Source organism: Scyliorhinus canicula, chromosome 13, assembly GCF_902713615.1.
Source record: "Scyliorhinus canicula chromosome 13, sScyCan1.1, whole genome shotgun sequence".
NCBI classification, from domain to species: Eukaryota; Metazoa; Chordata; class Chondrichthyes; order Carcharhiniformes; family Scyliorhinidae; genus Scyliorhinus; species Scyliorhinus canicula.
The window spans coordinates 100220600-100235848 of record NC_052158.1 but is presented as its reverse complement, the minus strand read 5'-3'; positions in this window follow the sequence as shown (position 1 = coordinate 100235848).

Here is a 15249-nt window from a genome sequence, read left to right as displayed (position 1 = left end):
TGCCAGGGTGCCGGGTTGGCATTGCCCAGTTGCCAGGCTGGGATTTTCTGCAGGCACGTAATCGGGCCGGGGTTCCTCACGTCGGGGTTCCTCACGTGGGTGTTGGTAGGATGGGGAGGTGGAGCTGGGGACCCTCCCATAGTACATTCGGGCTGGGAGGGGAGGTCAGGGATTGTTTCTAGGGCCTTGGAGATCGGAACGTTATTTAAAAATGGCATCTCAATCTCTCGCAGGAACTCCCCACTGTACAAAATATGTGTGGCCTCAGCCACAGGTTCCCCAGTCAGGACTCTCATTCAACTGTGAGTGCCGGGAAACACGTGGCTAAACGCACTCAATCAGCCACTTTAGGCAGGATTCTGCGTTCCGCCAGCACCTGTTTTCGTGCATGGTGCGTTGCCGTCGGCAGCAGAATTCTCTGTTCCCACAAACAGCCACTGGGGTTTCCCATTGTGGCCACTCCCACACTGTCGGAAAATACGCACGTACGGATGCGCTGTCGGCGAAGTGAAGAATTCCGCCATCGGAGAATACAGCACTGTTTTGAAAGGGTGCCCCGATCTCTAAGTGAGCTTGAAAGCCCCTCACACTCCATACCCACGCAGCACGTGGGCAGCACAGTAGCACAGTGGTTAACACAGTTGCTTCACAGCTCCAGGTCCCAGGATCGATTCAGGCTTGGGTAGAGGTGTGGGCTTAATTGGGTGCTCCTTCCAAGAGCTGGTGCAGACACCATGGGCCGAATGGCCTCCTTCGACACTATAGATTCTATAATCTATGACCCCACCGTCTGCAGCTATGGCATTGCCCCCTCACCCGCAAGTGAGGAAGCCCCTCAATAGAGTTGCTGAGGAACCCCTTTCCAGGGCCCCCATCCATCTTCTTCAGGGTTCTCCTTCAGGACCTCCCTCTGAATAGGGCCCCTCATCACCCCCCCCTCACCCAACCTTTAACCCCAACCTTTAGGAGGCCCCTTCATAGACTCCTTCACTCCTTCTTTCATTGGCATGTTCCCCCTCAGGCCCAACCCTTACACCTGGGCACCCTGGCAGTGCCAACCTCCTGCTGGAAGCGCAAATCAGGAAGAGGTTCCCAGTTCTTAGCCATGAAAATGGCAAGAATTGCGAGGGGTTCCCGGGTCCCCCACATTGCAATTCATCCCCCGCCCCCACCCCCCACCCCCGCAGCAGCACAATTCAGCCGCTTACCCCCTCGATTTTCTGGGTCCTCACCCTGGTATGGGGCTGGCCTGACACCACATCCCCACCCAACAGAGGCCTCTAAATAAAGAGACCCCCCCCCCCACAGAGACCCCCTAAATAAGGAATCCCCATTTCACAGGCTCCCAACAAAAGAAATCCCTTTCAGGAAGTCTCCCCCCCCCCCCCCCCCCCCCCAGAAGAGAGACCTGAAGAATAGTCCAGACAGAGGCAGTGAAACAAAAACTTCTTTAACACTCATCTGAGCAGTACAGGGTACAGGAAGCAGCACCTTCCAATTTCTGGAAAGAGAAAACAGTCAGCTGGGGTTAAAGCACCTCAGATCTTTGTTCTGTAAGCCATTCATTCATTTATCTTTGATATTGATTTTACTAGGCTGTGATTGACAAACAGAGTTAAGTGCTTTCCACTCACCTCCCCTCACGGTTAAGTGAGTTTGAAGAGGTCAGCTGGAAAAACTGATAGCACTTAACTCTCTTTGAAGTCATCCAGGAGCTGTCAATTAAAGCTTGATGTTTATGAGCTTTGCAGTTCCCCTCTTGGCTCACAGGGAAGTCATATCCTGTCAGGGCCATGTTTGTCAGGACCAGTAGTGATTCTCGCCCATGTGATTCCCGGCCAAGAGGACTGAAGAATCACGTGGGCACAAAGAATATGATACTGGGTGTGAATCTGCCCAATGCCAATAGGGAGCCGGGACATCGGAAATGGATCGGCGCCAACTCTGTTTTCTAGACAATGCTGGATTTTCTGACTCATCAGTAACTCCGCTACCGGCTGTGTGAGGCAGAGAAACCAGCCAAAAGAAATACCAAGTAAAAGCACAGAAATCAGTGATTTGTGCTTTCAGTTACAGAACCTAGATGTATATTATGCAAACCACATTGTAATCATAACTTTTTGTAACTTGGCAATGTTTTATTTTTCCAACAGCCACTCTCTCTAAAAAGCTAACTGCTTGCTGAATGGTGAGTGAAATATTGAATAAAATTTGCCTGAGATAGCTGGTGTTTTTGCATTTGGGCACTAATGTTATCATTCCAACCTTAACATCAGCACCAAGTATCTGCCATGGCTAAGTTTGCAACTCTCTTGCCCTTTAGTTACAAGGTTCCAGGTTCAAGTCCTATGTCAGGGCTTTGGAACAAATTGTTTAAACTCCAGTGCAGTACTTTTGGACGTCCTGTCTTTCAGATGAAACATTAAGCCAAAGCTCCACCTGGCTGATCAGGTGGATGTAAAGGATGGTATTCCTTAGAAAAAGGACAGGAGAATTATCACTGGGCCTCCTTGCACCAACCTTTTTCCACCATCCTTTCCAGAAGCCCAGCTCCAGACTTAAATCTGCTGAAGATCACTTCTCCCCGGCAGCTGTCTCCTGCCGCACTCACCCAAACACTACCTGCTGGGAGTATGGTCTAATTTATTTGAATGGGGCGTGCAAGTTAAAATGGGCTGAGTATCACTATGGTGATGAGGGAGTGAGCTCTGCTGGTCGTATACTTACCACTTACCTCTCATCTCCAGTTAAAACTGGGGCTCCAGAGTTAATGAAAGGATTAGAGTTTTGCTGATTTACATGCTGAGAAGCTGAGACATGTTAACCTAAACTGTTACAGAGCCAAGAGTGGTGTAAAGCCAGGATTACAGTGTTTTTATTCGTTCATGAATTCGGCCAGCAGTAACTGCTCAAACCGCATTGCCCTTGGGAAGCTGGTGGCAAGCTTGTTACGTCACTGCAGTCTATGTGGTGCAGGGACATCTGTAATTCTGTTAGGGAGGAAATTCCAGGGTTTTGAGCCTTGTTGATGAAGGAAAGATGATATATTTTCAAATTTTAAAAAGATGGGTTTGGGAAGGAAACCTGGGATGTGATGCTTAATCTAAGGCCTACTTCTCATGTCCTTCTAGATGGTAGAGGTATAGGCTGTGCTGTTTAAGAAGCCTTGATGTGTTGCTGAAATACATCTTGTAGGCAGTACACACACTGCCACTATGCTGAGGTAGAGGGCAGAGTGAATGTTTAAGTTGGCAGATGGGGTGCCAATTAAGGGACTGCTTTGTTTTGGGTGGTATTGGATTTCTTGAGTGTTGGTGGAACTTCACTCATTAAGGCAAGTGAAGGAGAGTTCATCATAATCCTGAAGAGCATCTTAAAAGTGGTGAACAGGTTTTAGGGGACTCAGGATATGATTCACTCACTGCAGAACCTCCAGCCTCTGACCTGCACTGTCATTTATATGGTTCGTTCAGTTCAGTTTCTGATCAATGGTGAAACCCAGGGTGTTGATGGCAAAGGATTTAATACTGGTTCTGCTACTGTATGCCAAGGAGAGGTCGGAAGACTCTCTCTTGTTAGATATGGTAATTGTTTGGCACTTGTGTACCATGATTGTTACAAGGTGTTGGCCAGTTCTTTCTGCATATGGAGGCAGACTGTTACATTATCAGAGAAATTGCAATGGAACACAACACTGTGCAATCATCAGCCAACATCTCTACGTCTGACCTTATGGAGGGGAAGTCATCGATGAAGCAGCTGAAGATGGCTGGGCCTAAGATGCTGCCCTGAAGTGATGTCTTGGGGTTGAACTGATTGGGCTCCATAACCACAACTTCTTCTGTTGACTCCAACCAGTGGGAGTTTTCCCTGATAGCTACTAGTTTTAATTTTACTAGGGTTCCTTGGTGCAATACTTGGTCAAATGCCGCCTTGATGTCAAGGGCAGTCACTCTCACCTCACATTTGGAATTCATTTTGTTCATATATGGGCGGCAATGATATCTCAAACTGAGTGATCCTGGTTGAATCCAAACTAGCATTGTTGACAGTTTATTAATGAGTAAACCCTGTTTGGTACAAACAGCTGACAACACCGTCTATCACTTTGCTGATAAGTGAGAGGGCAGTAATGAGATAGATTGCATTTGTCCTACTTTTGTGGACAAGACATACCTGGAAAATGTTCCACTTTGTCAGGTAGATGTTAGTATTATAACTACTCTGGCAACTTGGTTAGTTCTGCAACACAAGCCTTCACTGCCACAGTCGAGATGCTATTGGAACCCGCAGCCTTTTCTAATCCAATGTTTGCAGCCATTTCTCAAAATCACATTGAGTGATTTGAATTGGCTGAGGTGGGGACTAAATGCAAGTAGATTGAGATGCCTCAGCCACTCGGTACGTCTGGCTGAAGATAGTTGAGATTGGTCAACATTGTCTTTTGTAGCCACTTGTTGTGCTCCCCCATCATTGAGGGAGGGCTGTTCATGGAACCTCCTCCTCCAGTTAGTTGTCCATTGCTAATCACAACTGGATAAAGCAGGATTGCAGAGCTTTGATCTGCTCTGCTGGTTTTGGTACACGATCACTGTATGCTGATTCCACTGTTTTTATAGAATCACGTCCATGCAGAAGGAGGCCATTCGGCCCATCAAGTCTGCACTAACTGTTCGAAAGACCTCCCTACGTATGCCCAATCTCCCACCTATCACTGTAACCCCATCAACCTTTGGACACTAAGGGGCAATTGACCATGGCCAATCCACCTAACCTGCATATCTTTGGGCTGTGGTAGGAAACCTGAGCATCCGGAGGAAACCCATGCAGACACGGGGACAATGTGCCAACTCCTTTTGACAAATCAAGTTCTTTACCCATCAGTCTGGCCTCAATAAAACTTGAGAGGGATTTGTAGATATAGTATTATTTATTTTTAAACAACTTGCAAGGCTGACCCGCTCTATCGAGATTCAGGACACATGCAGTCTTCTGAAGCCCCAGAACCGAGTGAAATCGGAGACAAAGAGAACTCTACACATGTCATTCAAATGGCATCAAGTTTCACATACAAGATTCCCATAGGTCATCCTATACACCTCCTGACCTGGCCATATATCCTGATTGGCTCACTTTGCATTCCTCAACCCTGGGCCTCTTGTTACCCAGCATCCTTTTCACCACCCTGCACGAGGCTCCCACCACCCCCCCCCCCCCCCCCCCCGCCCCTTCCTAGCCATGCTTTGCTGAATCCCTTTGTCCTTTGTCTGTGAGCTCACTACTATCAGACTGGCTCACATCTACATTATTCTAACTAATAATCCTATTTTATATCATATTTGTTTGTTCAATTCCTCACTTTGATTTCTTGGAGTTGGCTTGCTAATGCCTTGAAAGTGCTTTTTTCCTTATATCATCTTGAACAATGTGAAGCAATGTTGTTTTGGTTATTACAAAAGCAAAATACTGTAGATTGAGTTCAACAACTTCAGACATAACCATACCATTCCCATTTTCACAAACAGCAGGTGCTGGCAATCGTTCTGCTGTTATTATTCATATCTCCTCTGGACCCATCTTTTGTTTTTTAACTTGCCCCAATGCCAGCCCCTTACACTATCATCCATTTCATTATTTTAACTCTACTCTCTTGCCCCATCACAGGCTACATTTGCTCATTCTTCCCTTTCCCACTTTCCCTTTCTGGTCCCTGCTGAAAAACTGTTCAAATGTTCACTTCTTCCAGTTCTGATGAAAGCTCATTGGTCTGAAATATTGGCTGGAATTTAACGTGGGTGACTGGAGTCCCACCTGCTGGTTGGAGAAACAGAGTGAGTTCCGTGTCACTTTTCTACATGAGGCCCTAATGGTATTCTCAGGGAATCAGGCACTGACCTGGGCAGGAGTAAAAATAAAGTTGCTGGAAATACTCAGCAGGTCAAACAGCATCTGTGGAGAGAAACAGAGCTAACTTCATGTTAGTGACCTTTCATTAGAATGTCTCCATCAAGGCCAGAATATGTGTCCCATCACTATTTGATGTTTCAGCAGTTGCTCATCCATGAAGGGAGATGAATGAATCAAGACTGCGGCTGTTTCGTGGAAGCTTTCAATCACGACCCACTATTAGAAATTAATGAATGGCTTGCAGCTAATGGATCTGAGGGGTTAAAACACATGTCACAGCTGTTCTCCTTTGAGGAATGGACACATGGAGCCTCCAGGTCAGTGTTACAGCTATAGTTGTTTAAAATTGCACCTATTTGGACTGCTCTCTAGCTTCCAGACACGGGTCTATTTTCTGCAGGGGGGGGGGGGGGGGGGGTTGTGGTGGGGAGGCCCACGGAGGTTCTCTTTAGTCAGGGGGTTCCTGGTGGAGGTGCTTTTAGTTAGGTCTCTGTGGGAAGGTCCTTTCAGTCAGAGGTTACCTGTGAGATGTCTCTTTAGTTAGGGAGTCTCTGTGAGGGGGTTACTTTCGTTTGGAGTTCCTGTGGGGGGTTCCTTTAGACAGGGAAGGGTTCCTATGGTTTGGGGGTCCCTGTGGGGAGCTTCTTTAGATAATGCGTCTTTGTGGGGGGGGGGGTTCCTTTAGTTAGTGGGTCGCTATGGGGGGTTTCTTTAGTTGGTGGGTCTTTGTGGAGGGTTCCTTTAGTTAGTGGTTCTCCGTGGGGGGGGGGGGGAGGTTCCTTCAGTTAAGGGGTTCCTGGGGTCTCCCTATTAAGGGGTCCCTGGGGTTCTTCCTATCAAAGGGTTCTCTTGGGGGGGTTCTCCCATTTTGTGGGTCTCGAGGGGAGTCTTGGTGGAGGGGAGGGGATTTTGTTGAGGAAGGGTGGACAGGTAGTGCATTGTGGGGAGGGGGAGGGTGGCTCTTGGATGGACTTTGAAGGCAGTTACTGCCCCCTCCCACTGCGATTTGCACCACTTCAGCCTTTGTTAAGACATGTAGTAATCCCTGCCCATGTGTTTCCTGGCCATGGGGAATGGAGAACCACGGAGGGCCAGAGAATAGAGTGCCTGACCCGCTAAATGGATGCGTTTGCATTCATTTACATCCTCCCACTGGTGCGCGGGAATGAACCTCGATACTGCCACCAGCGGCGACCGGAGCATCGCTTCAGATTGCGCCCACCGACGCCGAGCACAGTTCCAATTTTTGATTTTCCGCCGTATGCGGCACCCTGCTACTAACGGTGGAGAATCCAGGGTAATGTGGCTTGACTATTGCCAAACAAACTCTCACAACAGCACTGAAAATGAACTTTCACAAATGTTTGTTTCTCATTCCTTCAGATTCTAAATATTGTTGGAGATTTTAAAAAATGTAGATAACTTTAAAAACATTTTTATTCCACCTCAAATATACCTAATTTAACATCGAATTCAATACTCCAACTCATGCACAAGAGAACATGGCAAGGTGAGATGGCATTTATTTTAATGCAAGGTGTCTTACAATGTTATATATGTGGCTTATTATTGTTCTGCTTTTGCAAGGTCCCTTTATGAGTGGAGTCACATGATAGTCTTTGATGTAATTGGCTACTTTGCAGGTTCAGAGTCAGTCTGTACAGTTAACAACCATCTAATACATCTCTGTTGGTGTTGTGTTCAATCCACATTCCTCAGCTATTCCAGTCTTTTTATCCTGCAAGTACAATACACAAATATGGGTAAGGCAAATCAATTGAGGGCATTAGTTAACACATGGTAGTATGATATTCTTACTATCACAGAGACAGGGTTGAGGGAGGGGCAGGGCTAGCAGCACAATACACCGAGATATAGATTCTGCAGGGGAGACAGTCATGGAGGCATGAAGTGGGGGGGGGGGGGGTTGTTTGAGTTGGTGTTACATTATTAATCAAGGAGTCAATTAATACAGTGAGGAGTGATGATATCTTAGCAGGCTCCTCAATTGAGACCATAGGGATAAAACCGAACAATAAAAACAGAGCAATCACTTTGCCCAAACAATCAGGAAGAGGTAGAAGAGCTGGTATGTAGGCAAATCTGAGAATAGTGTAAAAATAATAGGGTAATAACTAGGGGATTTCAACTTCCCCAAGATAGTCAATGTGTGAAATGCATCCAGGATAGCTTTTTGAGACAGCAAGTAGAAAGCCCTCTACGAGAGAGGGGCTGGTACTGGACCTAATTTTGGGGAGTGAAGCTGGGCAGGTGGTAAAAGTGTAAGTGGGGGAGTATTGCGTTCATAGTGACCTTAACTCAATAGGTTTTAAGCTAGTTATGGAAAATGACAAAATAAACATAGAATATACAGTGCAGAAGGAGGCCATTTGGCCCATCGAGTCTGCACCGACCCACCCAAGCCCTCCCTTCCACCCTATCCCCGTAACCCAATAACCCCTCCTAACCTTTTTGGTCACTAAGGGCAATTTATCATGGCCAATCCACCTAACCTGCACATCTTTGGGCTGTGGGAGGAAACCGGAGCACCTGGAGAAAACCCACACAGACACGGGGAGAACGTGCAGACTCCACACAGACAGTGACCCAGCAGAGAATTGAACCTGGGACCCTGGCGCTGTGAAGCCGGGTTCACATAAAGGTTACGAATTGGGGGGAAGGTCGACATTAATATGACAACATAAGATCATAGAATCCCTACAGTGCAGACGGAGGCCATTCAGCCAATCGAGTCTGCACTGACCCTCTGAAAGAGAACTCTACCTCGGGCCAAGCTTCCATCTGATCCCCACCGTACTTTTGGACACTAAGGGGCAACTTAGCATAGCAAATCCACCAAACCGGCACATCTTTGGACTATGGGATGAATCCGGAGGACCTGGAGGAAACCCATGTCGACATGGGGAGTACATGCAGACTCCACACAGACAGTCACCCAAGGCCAGAATTGGATCTGGGACTCTGGCACAGTGAGGCAGCAGTGCGAGCCACTGTGCCACCGTGTCGCTCTGGCGAAAGTGGACTGAGAGCAGCTGCATGTAGGAAACTCCACTTCAGAACAGTGGGAATCATTCAAAAGGAACTAGAGATAGTACAGGGCTAAGGTATTTCTGTAAAGGTAAAGGATGGAACTAACAGCTCCAGAGAACCCCGGATGTCAAGGGATACAGAGGATTGGATAAGGAAAAAAGGGAGGCTTATGGCAGATGCCGTGAGCTCAAAACAATGGAGGCCCCAGAGGAGTATAGAAAATGCAGGTGTGTACTTAAAAAAAAGAAATTAGGGGAGTGAAGAATGGGCATGAAAGAACACTGGCAAGCAAATTAAAGGACAATTCCGAGGTGTTTTATAAGTGTATTGAGGACAGGAGGATAACCAGGAGAGTAGGGTCCATTAGCAACAAAGTGGCAATCTGTGGGTGGAACCGAAAGATGTCGATGAGGTTTTAAATTATTTTTTTCTGTCTGTGCTCACTATGGAGAAGGACGTGTAGGTACATAAATCAGGGAGGGGTCTGTGATATAATTTAACAAATTAGCACTGGGAGGATTTATTCGAAGTTTTAGCGGGCTGAAAAGTGGATGACTCTCCAGGCCCAGATGAGATGTATTCCGTACTGCTTTATGAGGCAAGGCGGGGAGATTTCAGAGGCTCGAATGCTAATTTTCAAATCCCCTCTGCCACAGGAGAGGACTGCCGAGGACTGGAGGACAGCTAATATGGTACCACCTGGAAGGGAAGTAGGGGTGAAAACAGATAATTACAGACTGGAGAGTCTAACATCAGTGACAGGGAAATTATTGGAAAAAATTATGAAGGACAGAATTATTCTTCATTTGGAGAGGCAAGGATTAATCGGGTATAGTCAGCATGGATTTATTGGGGAAATCATGTCTTACAAATTTGATTTAATTTTTTGAGGAGATCACGAGGTGTGTAGATGAGGGCAGTGTTGTTGTTGTCTACATGGACTTTAGTAAGGCTTTTGACAAGGTCGGATGTGGATGACTAGCCAAGAAGGTAAGTGCCCATGGAATCCAGGCGCATTTGGCAAATTGAATCCAAAATTAGCACAGTAGCAGTCGGCAGAGGGTAATGGTCGAAGGTTGTTTTTGCGTCTGGATGCCTGTTTCCAGTGATGTTCTGCAGGACTGGTGATGGGTCCCTTGGTGTTTGTACATTAATGATCGCTGAAAAGTGTCAAGTGATGCATTTTGAGGGGATTAATAAGGCAAGGGAATTCACAATGAATGTTTCGACACCAGGAAGTACAAAGGGCCAGGGATTCCCTGAGGTAGATGTCTATAGATCTCTGAAGGCAGCAAAATAGGTAGATAAGAAAGTCCAGAAAGCCTCTCGGATACTTGCCTTTATTGGCTGAGGCTTTGGGTATATGTGCAGGAAGGTTATGATGGTGTATATAAAACACTTGTTCGGCCACAGCTAGAGAACTGTGTGCCGTTCTTGTCGCCACAGTGTAAGAAGGATGTGATTGCACTAGAGAGGGTGCAGAGGGGATTCCCAGGATGTTGCCTATGCTGGAGAGCTATGAAGAGAGGCTGGTTATGTTGGGGTTGTTGTCCTTAGAGCAGAGAAGATTGCGGGGCGACCTGATTGAGGTGCACAAAATTATGAAGAACGTAGATAGGGTGGAGAGAAAGGAATGTTTCCCCTTAATAGAGGGGTCAATGACTAGAGGGCATAGATTTAAGGTAAGGGATAGGAGATTTAGAGAGGATTTGAGGAAAAACATTTTCACCCAGAGGGTGGTAGGCATCTGGAACTCACTGCCAGAAAGGGTGATAGAAGAGGAATCCATGCAACATTTAAGAAGTAATTTATTTGAGCACTTGAAACATGAGAGAGGGGGAGGAGGGAGTTGGTGGGGGACTACGGGGAGTTGTTGGAGGCCATGCAGCAGAGTTGGAATGAGGCCTTTGAGCGACCATTAATTCAAATGCACTTTCAAAACTCAGCCATCTAACTTATAGTAGTTTCCAGAAATTCTGAGCAACTGCAAGTATAATGGCTGGTGCGGTTCATTGATCTTGAGAGCAAACGCTGGCTGAATATATTTGGATCCCTTCCATAAATTTACAACGGCTAATTTGGTGCAAGCACAACTTGTTTGCTTCATTTTGAAAAGTGCAAAACGAGAGTTAAAGGAAATGTTTTGGCACAAGATCTTTTTCTTCAATCATCCTAGCGATTTCTTCAGAACTGTAAATGTGAAGCTATATTTATCATAACATACTGATTCTTGCATGAATATAATTTGAATCTTTACATCTTATCCAATTACAGGTATGTATTATCTGTCTCTTTGCAACATACAATACAATAATATTCGTTACCTTGTTTATCTGTGACAAAACGTTTTTCAAATTCAGAATGCTACGCATTGATGACACACTAAAAACTAAGAAATGTGCAGTACAATCATGAATTATGTTGCCATGATACCAAATACCTTTATATTAATTCAAAAGCAAAGTACTGCTGATGCTGGAAATCTGCAATAAAAACAGAAGACGCTAGAAATATATCTGTTGAGATGCTGTCAGTCCTGCTGGGTATTTCCAGGATTTTCTGTTCTTATTTCAGGTTTTCAGCATCTGCAGTATTTTGCTTTTGCAATGGTGTTCAATTCACTGTCACTTCCCTTTCAGTAATGCCCATCCTCAGGAAGTCCTGCTCTAATCTCTGACAGAGTTTTCATTTGTCGCTTTTATCTTGTTCATCTTCATTGTTTCTGTTTTCCTTGTTGAGTTTGATCAGTTACCTGCCAAACTTAAAATATTTAGTCATTTAATCTCTCCTTCCCTCCATTTTATCACAGAACTTCCCATTTGTTCTTCTTCCTAGCATGCTCCCTTTCAGTTGGTCAAATTCTTTTCCCAGTTCTGATGATGGCAACCCTGAAGCAATTGGACTGGATTTTAGCAACATAAGAATTTAGGAAGAGAAGTAGGCCCTTTGGCCCTTGGACCCTGCTCCACCATTCAATAAGATCATGGTTGATCTGGTTGTGGTCTCAACTCCACTTCCCTGTCTGTCACTCATTACCTTTGAATCGTCTGCCTTACAAATACCTGGTCAACTCTGCCTTGAATAAATTCACTCCACTACTTTCTAGGGAAGAGAATTCCACACATCATCAACCCTTTGGGAGAAAAAGTTTCTCCCAATCACTGTCTCAAAGGGAGACCTCTTGTTTTAAATATCCCCTGGTTTTAGTATCCCCCATAAGAGGAAACGTCCTCCGGGTATCCACCCTGTTAAGTCGCCTCTGGGTCTTATGTTTCAATAAGATCAACTCTCATTCTTTGAATTTCCAATGGGTATCGGTCTAACCTGCTCAACCTTTCTTCGTAAGACAACCCCTTCATTCCAGGAATGAGTCCAATAAATCTCCGCTGAACTGCTTCGAAAGAAATTGAATCTTTTTTTAAAATAAGGAAATCAAATGTGCACACAGTACTCCAGATGTGGTCTCACGAAGAGGTTGTACAGCTGCAATAAAGCTTTTACTTTTATATTCCATTCCTCTTACAATAAACGTCAACATTCCATTTGCCTTCCTAATCACTTGCTGCATCTGCACACTAACTTTCTGTGATTTATGAAGAAGTATACCCAGATACTTTTGCACCGCTGTGTTCTGCAATCTTTTTTTCATTTAAATAATACTTTTCTATTTTTCCTGCCAAAGTGAACATACTCACATTTACTCACGTTATACGCCATCTGTTAATTATTTTTGTCCACTTACTGAACCTGTCTGTACACCTTTGCAGACTATCTATCTCCTCTTAACAATTTACTTTCATACCTATTTTGGTGTTAGTGGTTTTTAATCAGGGGTTGGGAGCTGGACATGGAGAGAGTCCCGGGTCCCAACCCTGCATGGCATGCTTTAGGCACGCCCTCATGGATTTTCAAATCTTCAGCCAATTAGAGAAAAGGGAGCAGGCGTGCTGTGCATTCAGATACAGTGGGCGGTTCCCAATGTTGATGGTACAATGAGCGGACATGCAGCACTCAGACATCAACAACCCCACTGGGTAAGGTGGGAGCTGCTTAAGTGAACATGCAGACACCGAAGGACCTTTCAAAAAGTTGTAGCTCCCTGGCCTTGATTCTGGAGGAACAACCTATCCAGAGCATGACCAGCAACCCAGCTGCGAGCTCATGGACATTATGGGAAGGTGGGGTGGAAGGTGCCAAATCTCTTGCGTTATCCATTGGCACGCTCCCCCATCCTGATTCCACGCATTGGCCTGGATATGGTTCAGGCCGACGTGGACTGTGTATGTTGCTAACTAGAAATTCCTGAGCCCTGAATATTCACCTTAGTTGAAAAGAATTGGCCGCAGCTAATTGCCTTGCAAGCTCTCCTATTAAAATAGCCCAGGGACAAGATGGTGGTGGCAATTTTTATTCTGAATGTATATTATTATCTGAACTAATATTAGGTACCACCTGTCGTTGGCCACTTTTGCTGGCCTTAATTGGACATGCGAACTATTAGCATGCATTAACATCAAAATAAGGATAGCTGGAGATAATGAATGACATATTTTCATTCAGTACTTTATTTGCAGTTCATAACCTTTAGATTCATGAATTCAAGAATTCCACAGCCAATACAACGGAAACATACAAGTAGCCTGTCTGCAGAACTCATAACCATTTTTATCCATGGTGCAGCTGACAGCACACTGCGTTGAAGTAAGATGCAGAAAGCATAATTCTCCTCAAGGTGAGATGCTCTGAGTTTTTAGTTTGTGTATGCCTTACAGCTGGGTCAAATGTGAGCTGTTGTATTTTAAAACCTGCAAACGCAAGAACGCAAGTATTCCTCTCTCAGATTCCTTTTCTGGACCTCTTCTTGCTGTCAGGGGACCTGGAAGAATTGAGTACACTTGTTTACTTTTTAATTCCTTCAAAAAATGAGTGTCACTGGCAAAGCCAGACTTTGTTGCCCATCCCTATTAGCCCTTGATTAGGTGGTTGCTATGCTACTGATGTTCCTTATTAACTCACAAAGAAATACACATCATAAATCTTTGAATTCAAAAGGATTTTGATGTTTCTGTTTTTAAAAAAAATTGTGCTCTTCTTTGGCGATCACTCGCTGACAAATATGATTGACACCTAAGAAGCTCCATGTTACTGCTCATGAGTTCTGTGGGTTCTTGCATGGCTGATGAGCCCAATCATAGGTCTGCATCTTTGACCGCACACTTTGGCAGGTGTTTCCGGAAGGTGGGATCAATCGTTGGACTCTTGGTTGCGGGTATTCCTCTCTCAGATTCCTTTTCTGGACCTCTTCTTGCTGTCAGGGGACCTGGAAGAATTGAGTACATTCAATCAGGAGGCTCCTCCAAATAGGTCTCTTCTGAGCAATGGTCTCCCAGGTGTCAACGGCGATGTTTGTATTCTTGAGGTAAGCCTTTAGGGTGTCTTTAAAGCACTTCCTTTATCCACCTCTTCATCAGGAGCCTTCTTGAACTGGGCAAAGAAAATAATAATTATCATTATTAGTGTCACAAGTAAGCTTACATTAACACAACAATGAAGGTACTGTGAAAATCTCCCAGTCGCCATACTACGGCACCTGTTCGGGTACACAGAGGGAGAATTCAGAATGTCCAATTCACCTAACAAACACATCTTTCAGGACCTGTGGGAGGAAACTGGAGCACCAGGCGGAAACCCACACAGACATAGGAAAACGTACAGACTCCGCACAGGCAGTGACCCAAACCGGGAATTGAACCTGGGTCCCTGACGGTGTGAAGTGACAGTGCTAACCACTTTGCTACCGTGCCTGCATTGCTAATCGGGACCCTGGCATCTTAAGCACATTGCTGGCCCAGCGGATCTGGTTTGGAATACCATGGCCTCGATGCTGCTGCTCTTTGCTCCTTCAAGGACACTTATGTTAGTGTGCTTGTCCTCCCAGCTGATGTGGAGAATTCGAGACAGCGTTGATGGTACCTCTTGAGGGGTTTGATGTGGCGTCTGTACATAGCACATGCTTCTGAGCTATATAGAGGAGTTGAGAGGATGGCTGTCTTATACACGAGGATCTTGGTGTCAGCATAGATGTCATGGCCGTCAAAGACTCTGGTCCTTAGAAGTCCAAAGGAGGTGCTTGTGGATTGGATATGATGTTGATCTCTGCATCAATGTCAGACTTCGATGAGAGGTGGTTCCCCAGGTCTGTGAAATGTTCCATGTATCCATTGATCTTGATGGAAGCAGAGACCGGATCTTGCCTTGGCACGTGTTCATAGAGGGCTTGAGTCTTCTTAA